We start from the raw sequence: 15,030 nt of genomic DNA, 5'->3' as shown, positions 1-15,030 counted from the left end.
TTCTGCTGCAGGCCAAAAAAAGGGTCCCGTGCGAATTTGCGGCGGGTGCGATGCGAATTCAGCCATACTATCTGTATGGCTGAACTCGAATCGCACAGAGATCGGATGTGATTTGCACTGCAGTGCGGTGCGAATCACATTCGTTCTCATAAACCGCTGCAATGTGAACCCAGCCTTAGTGACACTGGCGACTGGGGGTGATCACGGGGTTAAACCTTTATTGGGGGGGGTTAGGGGGGTACATTAGAACTAAAGGGGGGCTAACCCTAACTGCCCTAACAGTTATTACAGTCACAAATGACACCAATGCAAAAAAAATAAAAAATGACATTGGTGTCACTGTGACTGGGGGGCAGGGGTAATTGGGGGGGTGATCGGGGGGGTGTGAGTGTGCCTGGCATGTTCTACTGTGTAGTGTCGTGTTGGTGCAACTCACCGATCCTCTCTCCTCGGTGTCGGAACGAAAAATACCGACACGGAGGAGAGATTACATCACTTCCTCTCCTGTGTTTACATTACAGGAGAGGAAGTGATGTCACGGAGCATTTTCATTCGTCGGGAGCGATCGCGAGGGGGTGGCCATGAATGAATGGCCGTCCCCTCGTCCGGCATCGCTCACGAACGAATACCGACCGCCGCAGGCACCGGGCGGGGGCCCGATCGGGCCCCCGACCCGCGGGCAGGCAAGGACGTACATGTAAGCCCTTATGCTTGCCCGTGCCATTCTGTCGACGTACATCGTCGTGCGGCGGTCGGGAAGTGGTTAAAAGGGTTTTTGACGTTCCCGCACGCTCCACTTCTGCTGCCAAGTGCCTCATGTCCTTCAAACAGAGTACGGGAACTGTTGCCGACTACGTCTGGCAGCAGAGGTTGCTTGAAACAATGAGGCCCTCGTGGCTGCTTTTTCTCATGGTCTCTCGGATTCCATCAAGGGATGAGATAGCAGCCCGAGATATACTCACTGAGCTGGAGAGCTTGATCTCCTTTGCCATCCTTATTGACTCCAGACTCAAAGACTCTCTCTTAAGGAGCGCTTGCGGAAGCCTCCTGTAGCCTCCGCGCTTTGTAGTACCACCCATGCCTCCCTCACCTCCCATGCCTCCTGGTACCAAGTTGGTCAGTGAAGATGAACCCATGCACCTGGGCTTCACGCGTCTCTCTGCGGATGAGAGAGCCTTTGGGTGAAGGGAGAGATTGTGCCTTTATTGTGGCCAGGCAGGTCACTTTTTGAAGTCTTGTCTTACCTGTGCAGGGAACGCCCGAACCTTGGGGTCCTGTCATGGACAGACCTTAGGTGGCATTGTTTCATCCCCAGTTATCTAGAAGGATAAGCCCCTGGTTTTGGTCACTCTTTCTTGTGCTGAGTCGTCCATCGAGATACAGGCTCTAATCGACTCTGGGGCTGCAGGCCTGTTCATTGATGCTGCATTTGTTTTGCAGCACTCGATTCTACTGCAGCTGCGCGACACTCCACTTGCCATTGAGGCTTTTGACGGGAGAACTTTACAGCCTGCCCATGTGACTCATGAGACGGTTTCATTGTCCATGGCCATAGGGGCTCTTCACCATGAGATAATCCAATTCCAAGTTATTTCCTCACCCAGATTTCCCCTGGTTATTGGTTATCCTGGATTACAGAGGCACAACCCCTCTTGTTTGGCTTCATGCTGAGGTTCTCTCCTGGTCGTCACAATGCAGTGAGGCATGCTTCCTGAAGGTATCCAAGGTCCTCTGCACCGCTTCACTCCCCTCCCTGCCGGAGGAGTACCGTGATTTTGGGTATGTCTTTGATAAGGGTCAAGCCGGTAGTTTGCCTCCACACCGCCCTTATGATTGGGCAATTGACCTTCAACCTGGTGCCATACCTCCTCATGGCCGGGTTTACCCCTTGTCGGTCTTGGAGGATAAGGCCATGAAGGAGTATGTTGCTTACGCACCTTTCTCGAGGTTTCATCCGCAAATCCTCGTCTCCTGCTGGTGCTGGTTTCTCCTTTGTGAAAAAGAAGAGCGGTGAACTGAGACCTTGTATAGATTATAGGGGTCTCAATCGTGTCACGATTAAGAATGCCTACCCGATTCCATTGATTACCAAGTTATTTGACCGCCTCAAGGGAGCAACGGTTTTCACGAAGCTTGACCTGAGAGGGGCATACAATCTCGTGCGCATTAAGGAGGGCAGCGAGTGGAAAACTGCGTTTAATACCAGAACAGGCCATTATGAATACCTGGTAATGCCTTTTGGCCTTTGTAACGCCCGGCAGTTTTCCAGGAATTTATTAACAATGTCCTCCGAGATTTGTTGCAGTTGTGTGTGGTGGTCTATCTCGATGATATCCTCATATTTTCCCTGGAGAGCCACCACACAGATGTCTGTCGTGTACTTCAGAAACTAAGAGAGAACAATCTCTATTGTAAACTGGAGAAGTGCGAGTTCCATCATGAACAGGTTACATTCCTGGGCTATGTCATTTCCACTGCTGGTTTTTCAATGGACCCAGAGAAACTTTCGGCAGTCCTACAGTGGCCTCGACCCGTGGGTTTACGTCCTCTGCAGCGTTTCCTGGGCTTTGCCAATTACTATCGGAAGTTTATTTGCAACTTCTAGTCTCTGGTCAAGCCTCTGACTGATATGACCAGAAAGAACGGTAACCCACAGAGTTGGTCTCCGGAGTCCATTAAGGCCTTTGAGACTCTCAAGGCTGCCTTTGTTTCTGCTCCTGTGTTGGCACATCCTGATCCTACTTTGCCTTTTATCCTAGAATTTGATGCTTCTGAGACTGGAGTTGGCGCCCTTCTGTCTCAACGTCCTAACTCTGAGAGCGCTATGCATCCGTGTGGCTACTTTTCCCAAGAAATTGTCACCTGCTGAGTGCAATTATGAGATTGGTGACAGAGAGCTGTTGGCGATCATTTTAGCCCTGAAAGAATGGAGACATCTCCTTAAAGGTACCACTGTACCTGTTCTTATTTTTACTGACCATAAGAATCTTACATTCTTGTCTGAGGCTAAGCGACTCTCTCCCAGAAGGGTGCGATGAGCTCTTTTCTTGTCGAGCTTTAACTACATTGTCTCATTCTTACCCGGTACTAAGAATGTAAGGGTGGATGCCTTGTCACGACAATTTTCCTCCACTTCAAAGTCTGAGTCGGTTCCGGTTCTTACGATTCCTCCTGATCATATCTTAGCTACGGTTCCCACCAGTCTTACTTCTCCTTTGGGTGACAAAATTCTTGCTGCTCAGGTCCATGCTCCTCCTGATAAACCTTGTGACTGCTGCTTTGTCCCAGAGAGTCTCCGTACTGCAGTGCTCCAGACTTATCATTCTCCCAAGGCAGCTGGCCATCCTGGGAAGAATCAACTCATTTGGGCCATCTCCCAACAATTCTGGTGGCCTAGTCTACGGGTTGATGTTACTGCTTTCGTAGCTGCCTGTCCCGTGTGTGCTCAGAGTAAGACTCCACGACACCTTCCAGTGGGCCTCCTACAACCCATACCCAATGGAGAGAGGCCCTGGACTCACCTGTCTATGGATTTCATTGTGGAATTGCCCAACTCCTAAGACAACACTGTTATCCTTATGGTGGTGGACCGGTTCTCAAAGATGTGTCATTGTATTCCACTTAAGAAGTTGCCCACCTCTAAGGAACTGGCTTCCATTTTTGCTCAGGAGATCTTTCGCTTACATGGGCTACCCAAGGTGATTGTCTCGGATAGGGGCAGTCAGTTTGTCTCCCGGTTCTGGCGAGCCTTTTGTGCACAGTTGGGAATCCAGCTTGCGTTCTCTTCTGCGTATCACCCGCAGTCTAATGGGGCCACAGAACGAGCCAATCAGTCCTTGGAGCAATTCCTACATTGCTATATTTCTGACCATCATAACAACCGGTCTGACCTATTACCTTGGGCAGAGTTTGCTCACAACAGTGCCTTGAATTCTGCCTCCCAATTGTCTCCATTTATGGCGAATTATGGTTTCCAACCTTCCATGTTGCCCGACTCGTTTGTTCTGCAGAGTATTCCTGCATTAGAGGAGCATCTCCGTGGTCTTCGTTCCACTTGGGTACAAGTCCAGGAGGCTTTGCGTCATGCTAATGATAGGTACAGACTCCATGCTGACCGCAGACGCCTGCCAGCGCCTTCCTACCAGGTTGGGGACAGGGTCTGGCTGTCATCTCGCAACCTCCGGCTTCGTGTTCCCTCACTGAAGTTTGCACCTTGGTTTATTGGGCCTTTCCGTATCCTTCACAGGATTAACCCAGTAGCTTACGCGTTGGAACTTCCTCCTAGTATGCGCATCCTAAATGTTTTTCATGTCTTCTTATTGAAACCGTTGGTCTATAACCGATTTACCACCTCGGTGCCACGTCCTCACCCTATTCAGGTAGAGAACCATGAGAAGTATGAGGTAAAATCCATTGTTGACTCCCGTAGGTTCCGTGGGCGCATACAGTACCTGGTGCATTGGAAGGGGTACGGTCTGGAGGAACGCTCCTGGGTTTCATCCTCTGACGTACATGCCCCTGTCCTCCGCGAGTTCCATAGATGGTTTCCCCTCAAGCCCGGTGGCCCTCCGAGGGAGAGGGGTCATTGAGGGGGGGTACTGTCAGGTCTGGCTTAGCCCTTCCTCCTCTGGGCTGGCCGCTCAGCTGTCGGCTAATTGCCAGCTCTCTTCTCTCTCTTCAGTTACCAGCTGTTCCCGATGAGGCTCGTCTAGCCTGCCTATATAAAGTCTTCCAGCTCATTTCTCCTTTGCCTTCACGTTTGGTCACATCACTAGGAACCATCTCCTGCTGTTGTTTCAAGACTGGCTTGCTAACATCCCTCCTGGTTTCCATCCTGCTTGCAGTTGCTCTCCATGGAGCCCTGACGTCTGGACTGGCTGCTTACCCGATCTGGTTTATGAACTGTGGACTGGCTGACTACTCGATCTGGCTACTGGACTCTGGCTTGCTTGACTACGCTTTTTCCTATTTATCTTTTTATTTTTATTAACAAACAAGTGTGATTAGATTGTACTTCTGTCTCTGTCTGTTTCATGGTTCCCGACAGGTCCTGAGCAATGGATGGGGATCCGCTACGCTTGGACCCACTATGGGAAGTGAACATAGCATCAATCTTCTGTTCTAAACTTAAAATGGTAGAAGACAAAACCTCCTGAGTAATAAATATAGGGGCTGAAGTGTCCAGAGCTGCTGCAACACCAGTCCCCCCTGACGGCTCACTCTGGCCGGCCTCATCACTCTCAGGGGAGGATGACATTTTCTTAGACATTTAGGTTAGGATTAAAGTAGCCGTAAAACAATCGATCCTCTAGCATCCTTTGAGGTGTTCCTTGTCCCCCTTCTGCTCATAGCCTGATGCACAAAGCAGAGGCACTACCAGAAGGAATGCATACGCTGCTAGGTCTATAGTCCAGCAAAATTGCTGCTATTAATGCCCAGCCTGATGCAGCAGTAACAATGTGTCAAAGGAAATGCCTGTGTCACCAAACCTGATAATGCCACCTCTTTGCTTGTGTCCCTCCACAGCCTGCAGTAGCACACAGTGTGCTTTTAAAAACTTGCCTCCACTTGCACCTGGCGTCAGAGAACACAGACGCCGCTAAGTGCCACCCCCCGCATTGCTTATGGCTCCACCCCCTATTTCAAAAAGAAGGTTTTTCCCACGCGAGCGGCAGACTACAGGTCCTCTCAGACCTACAGAAAGAAGCATGGCGGGGGGGTTTACAAGCTAATCGCGCTTCCTGTCCCCCCCTTTAAAAAAAAAAAAAACGAGATTCGAGCGCTTCTTCCCCATGAGGGAGAGTATCAGCATAGGGGGGCGATGAGCAGGGATGCAAACCCCACCTTAAACGTTCCAGAGGATCCACTGTTCGGCTGGAGGAGGAAACATTTCGGCTGTCTGACACAGCGCTGTTCTCAGCATAAGGCTCAATACAGCCCCCAGTGGTGACACAGAGGCATGACAACATTTTCATGTCAAAGGAGACATTCATAAGAAAATTCAAAAAGATTTCCTAGAAAACTCCACTTACCTTTCCCGCCGCATGGTTTTCTGTGGTAAACCAACAGACCCAATCTTCGCCCTTCACGGTGGGTTCCGTTAAACCTTCAGGAGCAGGGGATCCTTGAGGAAACCCACAATCCTGGTCCAGCTCTCTAAAAAGAGAAGCATTCACAGGCAAAAACCTTGTTTCTTCGTATATGAGGCCCGGGTACCATTCAATCTGGCCCAAAAAAGACACTTTGAATGGGGCCGGTCAGCATGGCTAGCCCCCGCAAGGATTGCTCCAGTGGAGCTCTGCACAGCATATCTTTACTCGTGAGCAACACCTTAGACACTGGCGAAAAAACCTGAGGTACTCCCAGTAGTGGGAGGGGTTATATCGGAAGTGAATGTGAATAATATTACTGCGTAAGATATCAACAAAAGTGACTAGGATAGGTGCTATACAGGAATGTGACAAACATTCAAATTGAACGAGTTCAAAAATATAGTGCTACATATTTTGCACTCATTCTATAGGAAGTGCACCTTTTGTCTTAGGGCGTGTCAGTGTCCATCACCTGAAGGTGGCCTATAACCCACATAGTAACTACTATGGCCCTGTGTCCCCTGATGTAAGAAAATATAACATCCTTCTCTTTCTCTCCTCCTTTCCCTCTGATGCCTGCTGACATTCAGTGAAACTATTCTTAAAATGAGCACTGTTTGGTGCGTTATGTTCGGTCAAGGAACTGTGAAGTCAATACATGCATATATAATATGCTTCATAATCCATCCATTTTATATGCCCAAATTATTTGCTTTCCATTTAGTAATTTCTTCTTTTTTTGATGCTATATATGTATCATTCAACTGGCAGCCTGCTGAAACCACTACAAGCCGATTGATCTTTACCACAATATAGCCTTATAGGTTTGACTTTAAGGCAATCTGGCTATACTATAACTGCACAAGCCCACTACATGGACATGTGGTATATATATAGTCCATTATCTTTGACCATACAGGACTAAGTATCTACATTAGCTTTATCTGCAGCAGCACCATTCCTTCCTTTCTTTAGCTGGTTCATGTATGCGTGTGTATGTGTGGGGCCCCGAGATTGGCGCTATATTGTGACGTCATTTTTTTCTGTATGTTTTTACTGCGGGGTATTCTTGGGGAGGGGGACTCTATATTTGTAAATTAATAAAGCTATTTCTTAATTAGATACTCTGATCGATCCTCCATTGTTGCTTCTGTGGGACGTCTCTTTGTTCCATCACCATAAATTTTTAATGTTGATATATCTGAGCTTAGAAGGGATCCCGTCTAGCTGATGAATTGGTACTGATTAACAATATGCTATGTTGCCATTTGCAGTTTATGCAAAGTGGATTCCATGATTGTTTTTATTTATTTAAACCCACTGACAATTATTAGCCTCGGGCATATACAGGGCTGGACTAGCGTACTGGGTTAGCGGGAGATTTTCCAGTAGGCTGCCTGCCCTGGGGCTGCGGTGCAGGGCAGATTCTGGGCGGGTGCACGGGCTGCCTCTGAAGGGAAGGGAGCTGGATTACACAGAGCAGGGATGTCCCACTTACCCGGCACGGGCGCAGTGTCATACGAAGTCCCACCTCCTAGACAGGCTACTATGATGGACGCCACACTGGTCCAATGCCGGGACGTGTGAAGTCCATCATAGGAGCGAGTCCAGGAGGCGGAACTTAGTGCAACAGCGGCTATGCTGGGTAAGCAGGAGATCCCCGCTCTGTGTAAACCGGTAGCTCTCCTCTCCCCATGCACTGGCAAGGCTGCACTGATCAGGATGCATTGATGTGCACTGGTGCGTATAATACACTCTTCAAATGTGCTTTAAAATGCATGGGTTTTCCCTTTGATGAACAAGAAAATAATGATGTTATGCTGTTGGGCTGGTATAATAATGCTATGGGGCTGATATGAGATTATTTCCAGGGCTAGTTTTCATTCCCAGTCTTGTGCAGTTTGCACAAATCACCGCTCACTCACCAGGCAATTCCCAGAACAAGAATGGCAAAAACCAAATGAATAATTTATTGCGGGGAAGTGAGGATAGTTACACTGGCTTTAGTGCGGCCACCATCCAGTTCCAGTTTTGTTTTAAAGCCCTCCCCATCTGCTGTGCTGCAGTCCACCACCCACGGGACAGCACAGCAGATGCCACAACAGCAGCACACTCCACAGCCAGCTCAAGTGAACTCTCATCCCCCCGTCACTGAGGGCCACTGGACAGCTCTGTAACAGGCCGCAGCCCAGCCAGGCAGCAACCAGCAAGTGATCCCAACGACCCACCCCTCCCCCAATGATGCCAGGACTTTAAAATGTGGGAGGGTTATCAAATTTACCTTTGGGCTGAAAGTGATACTAAAAGGATTGTTTTTTTGTTTTGTTTTTTTAAATAACAAACATGTCGTATTTGCACAGAGTGACCCCGAACATCCATTTCTGGGATCCCTCAGCGGTTCCTTGGGAACATGGCGGGGACGCGCTGACGTAAATTTGGGGCTCGGTTAAGTAAAAACCAGGGGGAGGGGGCCGGTGACTGCAAGGGATTTTTGCATAATGCATAGGATGCATTAAGGTGAAAAAAACATGGGCTTTTACAACCCCTTGAAGTCCCTGGTCTTTTTCCCACCTAGAGAAAATGCTGGTGCCCCCATTGCAAGCTGCCCGCTCTGGCAGCACTCGGCAGGAGAACCAATGAGGAACCTGAGAAGAGAAGGATCGGGTTGCACAGAGCAGGGAAGTATAAAATGTCTTATTAAAAAAAAAAAAAAAAAAAAAAAAGCCTTTAAATATCACTTGAACTACTTGTTACAGCAGTGAGCCTGTCAGAACAGAGGGTAGTGACCACATGCAGACCATTATTTCATATAAGAGGACGATCACATTAGTAGAATATAATGTACGAGAAGAAGAAAAAAAAAAAAAAGTTATTTATTTAGAAACCCAAAACGAATGCCGATGATTGAAATACTAGGAAATATACAAAGGGACTGCCTAGGGGAGGTCTTCAGAATATTTTTGGTTGCAGAATCAAGGATGATGACTACCGATTCAGAGTTCCCCCTGCGTATGTAGCTATTTCACCAAATTTTGAAGCCCGTGTGTATGGGATATTGTGCTGAACTTCTACCCCACTGGGCCTAATTCTACTATTGCTTTTGAGGAATCCCGGGACAAGTTTTTATAAGAAGTCATCATAAATCAATATCTGCATACTTCTTGTAGAATCATGACTCAAAAGCAAAAGGGTCAGCACATTAGCCAGTAACCTGCATTTTCAGAAGGGAGAGCAAGGGTTGGCTCCATGTTTTGTCCTTGAAAGGTTTACAAAGATACACATACACACACTTTTTTCTTTTTGTACAGTTGTATTACACCATTGAACATTAGATCCTCCATATTTTTTTGTTAATACACAGTGTACAATGTCAACTATTATTTTATTGGCCCTGTAACATGGAGCATATAATATTCCTTAACACTGCACCGTAACAGGGCCAGGAAAGCTACTCATTAAAATACAAAAGATAGTCAAGTTCATAATTAAAAGCTGTAGTTTACGTATGAATTTTATTGGACCACATTCTCTGTTTGGACGAGGTGTTGTCACTGCCCAACTCTCCTCCTAATACTTTTAGATAATGCCTTGCATTCATTAAAAAAAAATAAATAAATACAAGGCATTCTTGTGAACAGTGGCAGTGCCAAGTGGGTGGCCCCCTGTGGTTACTATGCAGAAGGGCAGGCGCTTGCCACTGGACCCGGAAGAAGCGACTACTGCAATGTTTTGCAGCTTCCACAGGAATCGCTGAGGTATGAGATATGCATGTTTACATTGGTCCAAGTTGGACCATGGACCAATGTAGTTACTAGACAATAAAATTTATAGCTAAACTTCAGCTTTAAAAGACAAAACATTTGATTTATTATTTTTCGTTTTGGATAGAGGCATGACTAGATAGCAGTAAAAATGAGAAGTTCTAAATTATGCTTTACTCTATCCAAAAAAAAAAAAAAAAAAAAAAAAAAAAAAAAAGGAAGAAGAAAAATAAACTGACACAGTGTTGAAGGTGCTCGTCTAAGCTTTGCCTAAAGTCAGCAAGGGGGACATTGTAGTGGGCTGACGACACAACTCACAGTACTAACTTGATCTTGTAGGTAAAAATTTTTTTTTTTTTTAAACATGAATTCATTTTCCTTCTCATTAACATACTAGCAAACCCAAAATTCATATAACTTACATTGTTAAATAGGAAACAAATCTTTACTCTTGCTATAACTTGCCAGTTAAAATTCAAAATAATTAAAATTTTGAGTACTCCACATATATACAAATTTCAACTTTTTTTTTTTTTTTCGTTTTACAAGCTAATGTGTATTCTCTTTGAGAATGCTAACATAATGATGTACAGATATACAGACATAGTGATCTATGCAAAATAAACATTTACATGCATGTCTGGCTACAAAATTATCACTGCAAATTAATTTACCAACCAGCTGGTTAGAACAAACAAGATCATCCCAAAACGTTCACAAAAGCACCCCTGGCAGTGTGTTTAAAATGGGTGCTAAACTCTGGAAGCTGTGCCCAAAAAAGGCAGGTAGAAGGCAGAGGACTAATCACCAGAAACGCCTTGTGGTTTCCTTGCAGCTAATTTTTACTTCATTACCGGGAGGTGGCCATCTTGCTGGAGGCAGAACATTGCTTCCTCCTGTCAGAGCCTCCAGCAAGGACAACCAGCAGCACAGTAGTAACAACACCAAAATGTCACTCCTTATCTCCTGAGAATAGAAGTCAGAAGAAGCAGTGCCTTAGATCTCACACATATCTCATCTCTGCAGACATACAGCTATGAGGCTGTAGACACAGGAATGCCTAGGCACCCTCACATACAGAATGTACACTGATGTTTTTCAGGAGAAATTCAAGACAAAAAAAAAAACAGACATTTCCTAAAAACATAGTAAATCTTTAGCCTGTGAACTCAGAAAAGTTTTAAATGCATTTAAATTTATTATTTTATTATTATATGCTTACCTGTAGGTACAAGCGGTGTAACAGTTTACAACCACTTTAAAGCTGTAATGTACTATGGGCGGATGTGCGCTCTCTTCCCTTTTGTTTAGGTATGTTCCTGCCACCCAGTGGAACAGTAGAATATTATACTTATTTAATTTGTAAGACTACAACCACCAGCCAGCAAGAGGAAATTCTCTCCTTGATCTGCGCATCAGCTAGTTTGGTTCTTTCAGATTAAAAGCACCTCTTTTGCTGGCTGTAGCTCCACCCCATTCTGAAGCCCAATTTATAGGCCTTCCTGCGGGGAGAGATACAGTGAACACTGAGTCCCTGCCCCGCTCTAACTTGACTGTTTTTACTTTTGGCAATGATCAATCAGGGCTGCTGGTTCAATCATAATAGTAAAAAAAAAAAAAAAAAAAATCATTCATCACTGAGGGGTTGTGTATGTTTACAAGCAGCTGCAAGACAGATCATACAGCCCTACAGGGCTGAAAGATCTTTAAGTCTCGGTTGACACTAATGCGGCTTCAAAGTCACCCAAAATTGAAGCTGCACCGCACAGCGCATTGCGGCTTGCAAATGACTTCTTTAACAGAAGTCAATGCAAGTCGCTCTGAAGTCGCCCCCAAGTAGGGCAGGAACCTTTTGTCCACCCTGCTTAGAATTAGCTGGACAGAACCTAAACAGGACCAAGTGCTACATGCATATATTAACATAGATAAAAAAAAAAGCTTAAATGAGCTTCACCCCTGTAGTTAGGCAAGGGAGGAATTACTTCAAATATAAGCCAAACCTAATAGCACCCGCCTCTCCTCAAATTAGAGACAGTAAACTCCTCTAGACAGAAGGCAGCATATAAATTAAAGAGGACTAAAGATTCTCAAGAGAATCATCACAAATGAGTAAGGCAGGTAGTAGAAAAAATATAAATGTATTAAATTAAACCACATAGCCTTCACCATTTCATATTAAAAATGACAACGTTGTCAGATCAGACTAGCAGCCACAATGTTCATGCCTCCATTATTCGCACTCACACACGCACAGAACTAGATCCCCATTTGGGGAATGTTGCCGATTGATGAAATTGATCACAAAGTGTCCCCGGTCCAAAATAGCAATGTGAGAAAAAACGTCCGTGAGATGCAGGGGTCTAGAATCAAATTAATCAGTAACTAGATGAGGTGGGTGAAGTGAAGGGTTTCTGCTCGATATCAAAGCTGATAAGTAATGCTGGGTTAGATGGTGAAGGTTATGTGGTTTTATTAATGTTTATTCAATAAAGCAATTTATAATTTTTCTACCTTCCTTACTCCTTTTTGATGAGTCTCGAGGATCTTTAGCCCTCTTTAATTATATATAAGTGATACATATACTTGTAATGAGAGAAACTTGTATGTGGTCATTGCCAACCCATTCTTCTAGAAAAGCTGGTTGTATGGCTGTCCTATTGACGCTCTTGCTTTTACACTAAATCTGCCCATCACCCTTACCTATATGGCCAAGTATGTGGTAAATATGTATGCAAGTGGACTCCTCTCATAATAATGAAGACATTTTAGACATTTGTGTGCTTTCAACCTTTTGGCAGCATTTAGGCTTATTTTTTTCATTACTGTACACCAAGCCAGCTCTATTAAAGACATGGTTTGAGGCGTTTGGCGGAAGGAACTCACGTGGCCTGCACAGAGCCCTGTTATCAACCCCACTGAACATCATTGAGTTGAACTGAACACCTATTGCCAATCAGGTCTTCTGGTTCTACATCAGTACCTGACCCCACAAATGCCTTTTTGGCAGAATGGGCACAAATTCCCTCAGACACACTCCAAAATCTTGTGGAAAGTCTTCATATTCAAGCTCATAGTTTTGGGATGGGTTGTCCAGCAAGCCCACGTACCGTATATGTGTGATAGGAGTCTACAAACTTTTAGCTATATAGTGTACAGAGTCACTGATCAGGATTTCTGACTTTTTTGAACTGCCTCTTGTTCTGGGTCACCGTAACTGCCAGGCAACTAAAATTGCAGAAGGGTATTTCTCTGAAGCCAGGTTTACTTTTAAAGCAGACCTTTAAGGAAACAGCTAAACTGAGTTTACATTAATCAGTTTTATGCAATTCAATACGACATTCTAGGTGCACTGGCATTTCAGTTTTGGGTACATGCCTTCAGTTTACCCAACTCCTGATCATCTTGTTATACTAACATAGCCAGAGCAGTTATAAGTTCTCAGTTCTACTCTGCATCCTTGACCCCAGTGTATACAGCTAAAATGTACTGCAGCACAGGAAAAGCCCTTAGATGTAGGCAGGCCATAGATCATACCATTTTCTTTCCTTTCACTAAAGGTGGAAAGAAAATTGCTTGATTCCCCCCATCAATACAGTCAGTGATAATAGGGAAATCCCTCCCGCAGCGCTATTGTGTTCCCTACCTACCTAGACTGGTTGTACACGAGTTAATCAATAGATCGACTTGTGTACAATCAGGGTTGCCATACGTGGATTGCAATTTGGCTGTTCCTTGCTGAGTCCACCGAATTTCGATCCATGTATGACTGGCTTTAATGTAATGCTATTCAAATCTGTATTCAGTGGTCACATTTTCCAGATTTCTTCACAGAAGCAGATGAAATAATCTGCTTCTTTTAAACTCTGCCTAAAGGAATTTAGAGGAAGTCACCCCCTTCCATGTTTTTTTTTTTTTAAATGATCCCTTACCTTGTTTGCTTGGTTATCCTCCAAATCCATACTCACGTGCATGCTAGGCCCCTCATCTCCATCTCCTGTGCTTACGGGAGGCATACAGAGATAAATGCCTGAATGCAGAAAGTCCACATTCAGGGCATACAGGTCTCTATGCAAATACCACTCAGAACAGCGTACAGCAGCTGCAAATTGCAACCAGTCAATGCTTTTGACTTGCTTCTGGCAGCGGGCTGTATTCTGCACCTCTGCTTCCTGGGCACTGAAATACGCCCGTTTTTGTATGCTGGACAGGCCAAACCCCCAGTATGCATGAGGGCTAAAGGAAAGCTGGACTATGTTGCTCAAAGCAAATGGATTCAAAATCGTGAAACATGAGAGGGAATTTGAGAACTTCCTAGAGGCAATGCACAGTTTTTCCTTCAAAAATCTTCATACAAAAAGCCCAGAATTGCTCTAAGAAATGTGGACTACAGCTCCATAGATGTAATTTCTATTTTAGTTCTGAAAATCCTTCCACAGACTATAAAAAGATGAACCTTGTAAAGGCTTATATATCAGCAGTCATTACCTTATTATCAATAGACTGGGCTCAGTTATTTAAGAAGGAAAAAAAAAAAGTACTAGCTAGGAGGCTGCCATGGAATCCACCTCAACTTTTTTGTGCACAGCTTTTATTATATTAGGGCCAGTTAAACTTTATTTAATATCATCAAGTCACCTCTGTACAAACATTAGATCACTGAAAGCCTATTAAAAAGTGATCTGAAAACGTACCTTTCTGGTGGGCAGTTGGATTTTGCCCTCTTTTCTGTAGGGGTGTAGCAGCCAGCAGGGGGAACCACATCATGGAGTGGGGCACCAAACATTCAACACAACAAAAGAGTTGGATAGCAACAGTGACCAGAGCCCTTTAGGAGAGTGAACATTTTACCAGCCCACCAGAAAAGCAAGTATCAAGTCTATCCTTTTACAGACTTTTCAATGATCTAATCTTTGTACTGTGGCTACAGGGCCGCTTTAAAGGGTGTGTCCATCCAAAACAGATATTGCCATTCCTGGTAGATTGGCCACCAGCTTTTTTTCCATCTCTGGGTTGTGTAGACGATGCCTGGAACCTGTCACCCTTGGCATTTCAGTTTTTCTGCAAAGAGAAATTCAATCTCCATTGCATTATCATGAAAATATATGAAAAACTCAAAAGGCTGAGTGGGACCCTTTTGTAATGCTGGGAACCCCCGTTATCCACCAGAGACGAGAGGT

Source organism: Lithobates pipiens, unplaced genomic scaffold (assembly GCF_037356315.1).
Source record: "Lithobates pipiens isolate NorthernLeopardFrog02 unplaced genomic scaffold, aLitPip1_a1.2 Scaffold_23, whole genome shotgun sequence".
Taxonomy (NCBI): Eukaryota; Metazoa; Chordata; class Amphibia; order Anura; family Ranidae; genus Lithobates; species Lithobates pipiens.
Note: the sequence above shows the minus strand (reverse complement) of the source record.